The following is a 9,488-nucleotide window of genomic DNA, read 5'->3' on the forward strand; positions in this document are numbered from 1 at the left end:
TGAAAGTGATAAACAATAAAAAATGTCTCATTATTTAATCCTAAGTATCGAGAATTTCTACTCTCACCTGCTCTGTGCTTTCTCTGATGATTTAGATAGAATTTAATATTTAAGTAAATACAATTTTTTTATTTACTAAGTTTCGAGGCAAGAAAAATTAAATGCATAGTAATGATCTGTCCACGGTTAGTATTAAATTAAACTTGAAACTAATGTCAAATAAACTTAAAGTAAGGATCAAGTATAACAAACGGTTGTAAAGGATCCCTAATAGTGTTGCATGTGTTGGTGCACAACAGTGCTCACATTTGGTAATGGTTTGAGCTTCCGCTTGTCATCGCTCATCCTCGTCAGGCGGCGCGGCGTCCGCACTCGATGTCGGCGTCGCTCGCCTCGCCATTCAGCGAATTAATTTAATGAAAACATTACCGCGACCGAGACACGTCACCGAGTGCCGGTCACCCCACACTGCACTCACCGAATGTCGCCATTGTCCTACACGGAAACGATACCGCATTATTTTTATTGACCTACTAAAATATAAAGTCACTTTCAGAAAAAACAGTTACACTCATAGTTTCAAACATGTTATCTCTAATTGACCCATAACATAATAAAGTAAATACGTTATTTTTCTCATACATCTTTTACCTAAATTGTGACTTTTCGTTCATTTTAATTATCATCGAATTAACAAATTCCGTAGGTAGGAAAATATAAAATAGTTATGTCTATACACACAATTGTTGTGAGAACATCTAGATTTCACACAGGTTGACTGAATTGGAATTTCAACCGTCAAATTGACAGTCTTCTCCCGCTTTAATCATTGCTCTACAAATGTAAATTAGGATCCTATCATTAAAGGAAATGTCGAAATATGACATTAATGTTTTTGCAGCAGTTATTCATGTTGTTGAGCCAATTTAGCGTCCAGCAGTGGCAGTGATAAGTGGCAGTTGCATCATGCCCGGTTTATTCGGCATGCAACGCGCTTGACCCTGATGCAGAATCATATAAACGCCTGTCTGCGGTCATGGGGTGCACGACTGTCACGAGGAAGTATGGAGGTCAAGTGAACCTCTGTGATAATGCGACTAGTTCATTATAACCTTGCGCTATGTACATTATGTTAGACATCTTTCTAATGTCATCGGTGTCACAAGAAATTTATATTTCTTCCTCGTTAACACTATATTTATAGTTGTACAATACAAAGCTGTTTACGACAAGTGCGAGGGTTGGGAATCCTCGGCGTATGGCAACGACCTCTTACAATAATAAATCAATATGAAACTACGTTGTCACATAAGTGCTACGGTGGGATGCCTCTTTACCAATAATTGGGTCCCCACAGAGTGACTCTTATGATGTACATGAGAAATGTATACCTACTCATGTATGGCTTTATTATAATGCTTAAGTAAAGATAAATCTCCAATGTCGTTTTTTAACAGAAATTGATTCAAAAATATTATATGTTAGAGACGAATCTCTCTATAATTCAGTAACAGGTGCATTTTCTACCCTTAAATTAAATATTAGGAACTGTTCGGTACAGATGCACTGTGGTTATTTTTAAATTTCGCGGTTCGCAGGTTTAATGTAGGTAGCTTGAATCATTTTTATTCTTCCCGCACAAGTGCCTTATTTGACTGTGACTTATTTGAATCGACTGACACCGATAGAGTGACCAGGCACCTGCAGGCGATGAACGGGGCATCGAGTTTGTAAGTGCCACTTCATCTATTTACAATATTACGCCATCCACTGCAACGTGTAGTCTAAGGCAGGTTGTGCCGCGGGACCCGAACCCTTCGTGTACTGCACAGGAACTAAATAAAAAAAAACATTTTTTTGTGATTTTACACTGATATAATTATATACTATCTTATATTATCTCTAAAAAGTTATATGTCAACCCAAATAAAAGTAACATAACCGCTATGTTGCATATCGCAAGCATACCATAGTGCTTCAGAATAAAAATCGCAATAAGTAAATTACGAATTCGGTAAAGAATTTTCGAAAAGGATTGATGAACATTTCCTTAACAGTTTAAATCAGTTATGTCGATAAGAAACTGCACCGTTCACTGCAGAAACGGTATTTATCCTTTAAAACAAACTACAATCTGTCCATCTATTTTTTTACATTTATGATATTTAAATTTTTTAACCTGTTTTATTTGTTAATTAGGTCTGAGCACAATTATGGTTTTGTTCTAATACTACGTACTATCCTTTCTAAAAGAATAATTTATCCCACATTTTATTGCGAAGTTGCAATTTGTTTTGCGATAATTATCATGACGGTGCATAATATTTAGCCTGAATATTTCAACGCTTTCTTTTCCATGAGAAGTAAAAATGCTCGACGTCCGAGTTTCCAGAATTTTTGAATTAAAACAAGAAATACGGTATATTCTGGCAGTTTGAGAAGTGCCGCGCGACGCTTGGCTTCTTACCAAATTGATACTGTCACATACTGCTTCCACACGAACAATATCAATATCACTTCGTCATCTCTATCAGACAAGAATAAAATGCTCGTATACGAGTATATAGTATCCCACATTTGAGAGCATCAGTAATTTATATTATAAGGTAGCAAACGATCGCCTGAATTACTCGAAATGGCGAATGCAGCATGTACATGCTGCTGCAGATGCGTTGCCTACCTTTATTCGATGGAGTAAGGGACTCACAGGAAGAGAATATTCTCTCTTCCTGTCAATCCCCTCCATCAAAGATCCTCTTCTCGCCATTTTCTTATGAAAAATGGATGGGAAGGAAAAGAGGGCTAAAAAATGCCTCTGCACTGCACACCCATCAGACGAAACGCTGAATTTGAAATTACTTCGACCTTTTTTTTATATATCATAAGGTGGCAAACGAGCAAACGGCCACCTTAATTCGCCGCAATAGCGAGGAGACCGTTGCCCATAGACATCCGCAAATGCAGATGCGTTGCCTACCTTTAATCAACGGAGAAGGAGACGCAAAGAAAGTCGATATTTCTCCTTCCTATGCATCCTCTCTTCCGCCAAATCCACTTCCCCTTCCCATCCTTTCCTAATAAGAAAAGGGTGGGAAGGGAAAGAGGACTAAAATTAGGCCTCCGGTACCATACATCAGACGAAACGCGGAATTTCTTCCACTTCACGCATGTCTTCTGTGTGGTCGTGGTATTGACCCGGACGAACCGGCCCATTCCTGAAAAGATATTGTTGTAACTGCCATCTACCACTGTTAAGTATACCACAATAAAGGTTGTCAAAAATAGGAATAAATAAAAACATTATTTTCTATGTACATTACATATTATTTGACATAAATTAAACAGAGTATTAAATTTTTGTCCCTGTAGATACTTCTCAACACAATACATAAAGTTATGTTCAAGTCCCTGTTGTTTGTGAAATATTTGGCACAAAGGTTATTACTTAAGTTCAGACTTAGTATGAAAGTTTGTAACAATTTGTTGGTTACCGAGCTACCTGCTACTCCTTATGTCACCCCCGAGACTTCCCGGACCGCGGTGAGGATTCGCAAAGTTTCATACATAATTTAGGCTCAAGCCCATTACTATACATCCGTTACTTTAACTTGAAGTGAAAATGAAAATGAAAAATAATTCAATAATAATCTATTTTTAATAAAACCTGATTAAAATTATTGTTAACGTCATTATTTCCTGAACAATTAAAAAAACAACTTTACCAAAATGGATGGATTCAGAGTAACTGATCAAAGTTTATTTTATCTCAGTGAGAGAAATGTGGCCTTTAGCGCGTTTGCGTTTTATGCGCGTCAATGCAATCGAAAACATTGTCAGAAGCTTTGAACTTCTTATGTTTTTCGTGTATCGTTAAAGAATTATTTTTTGTTTTCCTAAAAAATAAGTTTGATATAATTTGATTTTTAATATTCAGTATTGTTAATAACGCACAAATTAACATATTTTTCATCAAAACAAGATAAACCACTCTTTATTGAAAGAGAAAGTGCCTTTATTATTAAATAGTTACATTATAAATTATTAATGTTATTTATCGTCGAAATTTTGTACACAAACAAAGGCTTTGATTGTTAGTTTTAATTTTATTTTAAGCACTTGTTGTTATTAAAAATATCGCTAAATGTACAATTTCAATACTTTTCACTAGTATTAAGTGTTTGAATATTGATCAAGTATTCTATCCAAATGAGTTTGTGAATATTTCTCATCCTTTAAGAATACAAACTAACAGCAAGTTGGTGCAAGGCGAGGCGGTGCGAGGCGAGGCGGTGGGAATGTGTGCACAGAGCGAGGCTCGCAGCACACACTGCCCATAGAAGTACCGTAATCTCCTGCAGGTCATCGGCTCACCAACATCTCTCGGAAGCAATATAATATTTTATCAACACTAAAGCGAACAATATGTAATATTGCGATACAAAAGATAATCAATGGGCATTACAGCGTTAGCATTGTGTGATTCTATTACATAAGGGCGTGTTGTTTGCGATGCGCACGCTCGGCCGCCGACGACGACGCGCAAAGACAACGATTCACCATTCAACACCACCGACGCTGTCTCGCCTCCTTTCTTTTTGTTTTGGACCCTTAGCATTTCTTATAATCCGTACTTTGATGAAATAAATACTGATACAGTTAGATACCATTATTTTATAAGTTTGGAAACGCAATTTTTAATCTGCGTAATTTATCTCTCAAAACTTAAGCGTCGCGTTAAGAATAATTTTTAGTCGATAATCGAATTTCCGGTTACCTGCCTTATATGAGAATGTATGATTCGTGTGTAATCTAGATACGTGAAAGTCGTACATGAAAATGTAACAACTAATTAACTTTATGTGTACTTTCATAACACACGTTTTTTAAAAAACCAACATTTTTTTTTAATAAATAATGTGTGACCTGTCTTAGTTGTAATCAGTTCGGACGGTGTTCTGTGCAAGTGATTTATGTAGCGGAATGGGCTCACTCATTACAACGTCACCATTAATAATGCTGCACCATCAACGTTGATGAATTCCACCTATCCCACACCACATTGCCCACTGCGTGTTGCCCACTGCGCGTTGCCCACCGCGCATTGCACACTGCTGGTTGCCCATCGCGTACGCATTCCACGTAATTACTATGCCCATGGAAGAAATTTTCGCTACAACTGTACTTTTTAATTTAATGCAACGATCTCTAAAGTCATTTTTCAAAATTGTAGTAATTAATGTTGTGTTATTCATTTGTTACTTGCGTAATGTTTTTTTATATACAAAAAGATAACTTTTTAATTTGATTTAACTGGCTGTTTTACTTACAACATGTTCTGATTAAGTAATATTTTTAAAACACTGTTTTTCTAGATAATAATATTGCCATAAAACTTATAGCTATCGGGTGGTCCATCCGACCTTCAAATGTGGTGACCCCATATCGAGTTCCAGTTTCCAAAGTATCATATGGATGTTTGATCAGATTTTTTGCAATTACTAGGTATATGTTTACTAAATAGGTCTGTATAATATTAGTAGTCTATAAAATCGAACTTCTATAAATATAGTTTGAAATCCATAATATAGGTATATATTAATGTTTTTTAAATGACTACATTATTTTTATGTTTGTTTAGTAAAAGATAATCTTTGAATTCTTAAACAAAACATGTTCATAAGGGCTTTTAATGGACATGGTACCTATATAGATATGGTATTAATGTACGAGACCTATAAATTATGGTGTAATGCAATTTCCCTATCGATTTTTATTACTTTATATCGTATTGGATGGTGTCGATAATAAAAGTGAATTCATTCATTTGGAAAACAATAAACTGAGAGAGGCGTCATTCACACAACACTAAAATCGAATCTGAGAGTATTGTAAAAATAAAAAGTTATAGGTACATAGTTACAAGAATTCTCTATTTACCCTCGACGAGTATTTACATAGAAGTTCTCAGGAGGCCTTTGATTGTATAAGATGGAACACACATGTAAGTACGTATGTGGTGGGCAATGGGCAGTGAGCAGCCCAGTGAACGGAGGTCTGTCTCAGCCGGAACGTCTATTTGTCTTAACGCAATACCTGTCAATAGCCGTCCTAAGTTCATTGGCATTCCTACTTTGGCGCATCCATTGCGTAGAGATGCGGCGAGATACAAGCGGCAAGCGGTGAGCCTGCACATAGCCACTGTACAACAAACGCCATCAAACTGGTACCCGGTCGCTCAGTAACACGATCTTCGGTATGCCATTAGCTTATTGACATATTAAATACAAAATAATCATACTCGACAAGAGGTTTACAGCGTCGAAAGTTTAATTTGGTCTTGAAAGCTCTCACTGTTCATATGAGTTTTGAACAAGCTAAGATTTAATATTACCGGCCCCGAACAATGTAGACTCGTTTAATATATGCCATATGCAATAATTATTATTGTATTGACGGTAAAGGTTCAACACGTGATAGACCTTGTGCAAAAATTATTAACAAGATGTATTAGATATTAATAATCATAATTTATTTTAAAAGCTTACTGTGGTTATGTTTTATATGTGTTTCTTAGCAAGGATTCATACTTGTGTGTATTTGTATATACAAAGTCAAATAGCAAACTTTTGACTGCTTTAGAATGCCATATGTTTTCTTGGGATTTTAAATCTATTGACGCCATTTGAATCTTGTGACTAAGAAATAAAATGCTTGTCACTATTCCTATAATGCTGTTGTCAAATTCTTCAATTAATTGAATGATTCATTTAAAGATTTTTAGAATAACAGTTAGAGCGGAAACATAATTTATTTAAATAGTAGCTCTAACAAGTTGATTTGCTGAGGATAACGCTTGTACTTCAAAATTTACATAAATATTTTATAGATAATATGCGCGGTTGCTTTTTAAGAAAAAGATTTATAACATTGTATAAATAAATATGTAAAATAAATAAAGTAAATAGTATGCTGTCACGTCTCAGTCGTAACTCTACTGTAGTAGATAGAATATGCTTATTAAAAATCGCTTTGCCTTTCTCCGCTTCTTACATCACAGATTCTTATTTACTACTAGCTGTTGCCCGCTATTCCGTCCGCGCGGAATTAAAAAAAAACTTAAAAAGTAGCCTATGTAGTTCTTCCAGACTATGTTCTACATCTATACTAAATTTCAACGAGATCTGTTGAGTCGTTATGCAAATACTTTATAACAAACATCCATTCATCCACATATCAAAAAATTCACATTTGTAATACTAGTGAGAATACAAAATGCAACCTCGATAAAATTATTTAAAAAAAAAATAACTCTTACAGTTGTTAATTATTAATTAACTCCATAACATTAAACCATACATTCATTGAAATTAACTGATGTCTACAAATAAAAAAATCATATTAAGTAAATTTACAACAAATTAAAAGGTTAATTTAAGGCAAATATAAAAACTATATTTTGTTCTTATTATTATGAGAAATGTTAACAAGTGGCAGTTAAATTGTATAAATACTAATCAGTGACCCTCAACAAACGAGAGAGATAGAAGCTTCGTATGAATTAAGGTTTTTGAACTTTAGCGAACGAAAACGTAAGATCAGATACTTTAGTATAAAATAATGTTTTTAATCGCTGAACCGAATTCGAATAGCCTGCGAACATTTTTCTATAGCTCTATAGCTTTTAGTTGATCTTATCTTAAGTACTAATAATACTAGGGTTGTAACTTGTAAGAGCGCTCCAATTTGAATCGTTTCGTGTTACGTAACCCTTTCGAAGTCTATCAGCGAGCGGTATGTGTCGTTACAAGTCAATATACTCATAATTTGAACGTTAGTGTTAAATGAAACGGTGTTCAATATTTTGTAACAAAACAAGGGACACAAAGGGCGTTACACTCTGAGAGCAAACACGCGAACCGACAGACACGAGCGGGGACGCGTGTCGCAGTCTTACAGCCGCCGGAGTCGACACGTCGCGATGCCCGTCAAATTATCACGCCCTGGGACTGCACCTTGCGACACCACCATTGAAAATGTTCTAAATAAAGTCATCATAACTGTAACTGGATTCCTAGATTCATTTCCGAATAGAAGTTGAATATGTAAGCTATTTTTTTGCAACCAATCCTGCAGCCATCACATTTGCAATCTTTAAGCTCAAAAAAAACAATTAATAATCGATTCATTTCTCTGTCTATCCCATGAGAACTCATTCAGAGCATATATTTATCGATCACAGACAGATTCCAAGGCTAAGTAACTGCGTGAGAAATGTTTTTCTTTTTCATTGTTACACAAAAATAATAATACTCTCCTGCCTACCGGGATTGTATTGCAAGCGAATATTTAGTACCCAACTCCTAACCGCATGCGAATCTGAGATTCTTTATACTTGAGTCATTGGTCACATTCGAGCGCTAAACAAACTTTTGCCCTCATTTGCATTTATATTAACAGCGAGAGGTGCTAATACAAGCGAACATAACAATTACCGTTTTATACATTAACTTTTGTAAATACTGATTATGGGGTTTTTGACATTAGAGAACGCTAATTAGTTGTGAAAATTAGTCACAATAGTTTATAATTATTATAATTTTTAATTTCAGAAACCAATGATAAAACATATCTCCGGTAGTTCGGAACTTTCATCTCACAGAACCATCGATTACAGATTCATCTGTTTGATATATGTATGAAAGATCTTCTGGTTGTTTGACTGCCACAAGAAATAAAATCTAATATAATATAAATATAGTATAAAATATATAACACGTCTTTATGGTCATCGTTACTCTTGACTATCGCTATTGTGACATAATGTGATGGTCAAATAGATTGCCAGTCAGATGGTCGCGGTACCTAATGTTCAACAATTACCACGCTGTGCGAAGAATAATTAAAATGCACGCAGCGCTTTCCTCGTCGTTATTAATATGTTAATGAGCACTTCATGTTACTTTTTGCAAAGGCCTATAACCTTAGAATGCTAATAAGCGTCTAATGAAAAGAAGCTTCCTTGTTGAACTTGTTGATCCCGTTTTTATCACACTGTTGTGACTATCTAATGATTTACTCGGCTCAGAGTGTTGTTATAGAATTACAGCGTTGCTGATTGTAACATCACCATTTTATTAATATGAAAGCGTGAAACAAACACTTCTTACCCCATTTTAAGGAAATTGCGTGAACGGATGAACGTGATGTAAAAAAAATGTATAAAGTTATTTTCAGTCAAATTGTAAATAAAAACTTTGGTTATGAATTATAGTAAATTTTCGACCAATGGGCGACAATTAGTAAAACTAAATAGTTTTATATTCCATGTGATTTATATATAGAGTGTACGGTACTAAGTTTGAATTTAATCTTAGTACCATAGACAACTCTGAATAATTTATAAATCATTACTTAAGAGTTCAATTTAATACGAAACGTATTTTTACTGTTTAAAAATAATCACATTTTTTTATGTTTAACAAGTTTCT

Source organism: Papilio machaon, chromosome 4, assembly GCF_912999745.1.
Source record: "Papilio machaon chromosome 4, ilPapMach1.1, whole genome shotgun sequence".
Lineage (NCBI taxonomy): Eukaryota > Metazoa > Arthropoda > Insecta > Lepidoptera > Papilionidae > Papilio > Papilio machaon.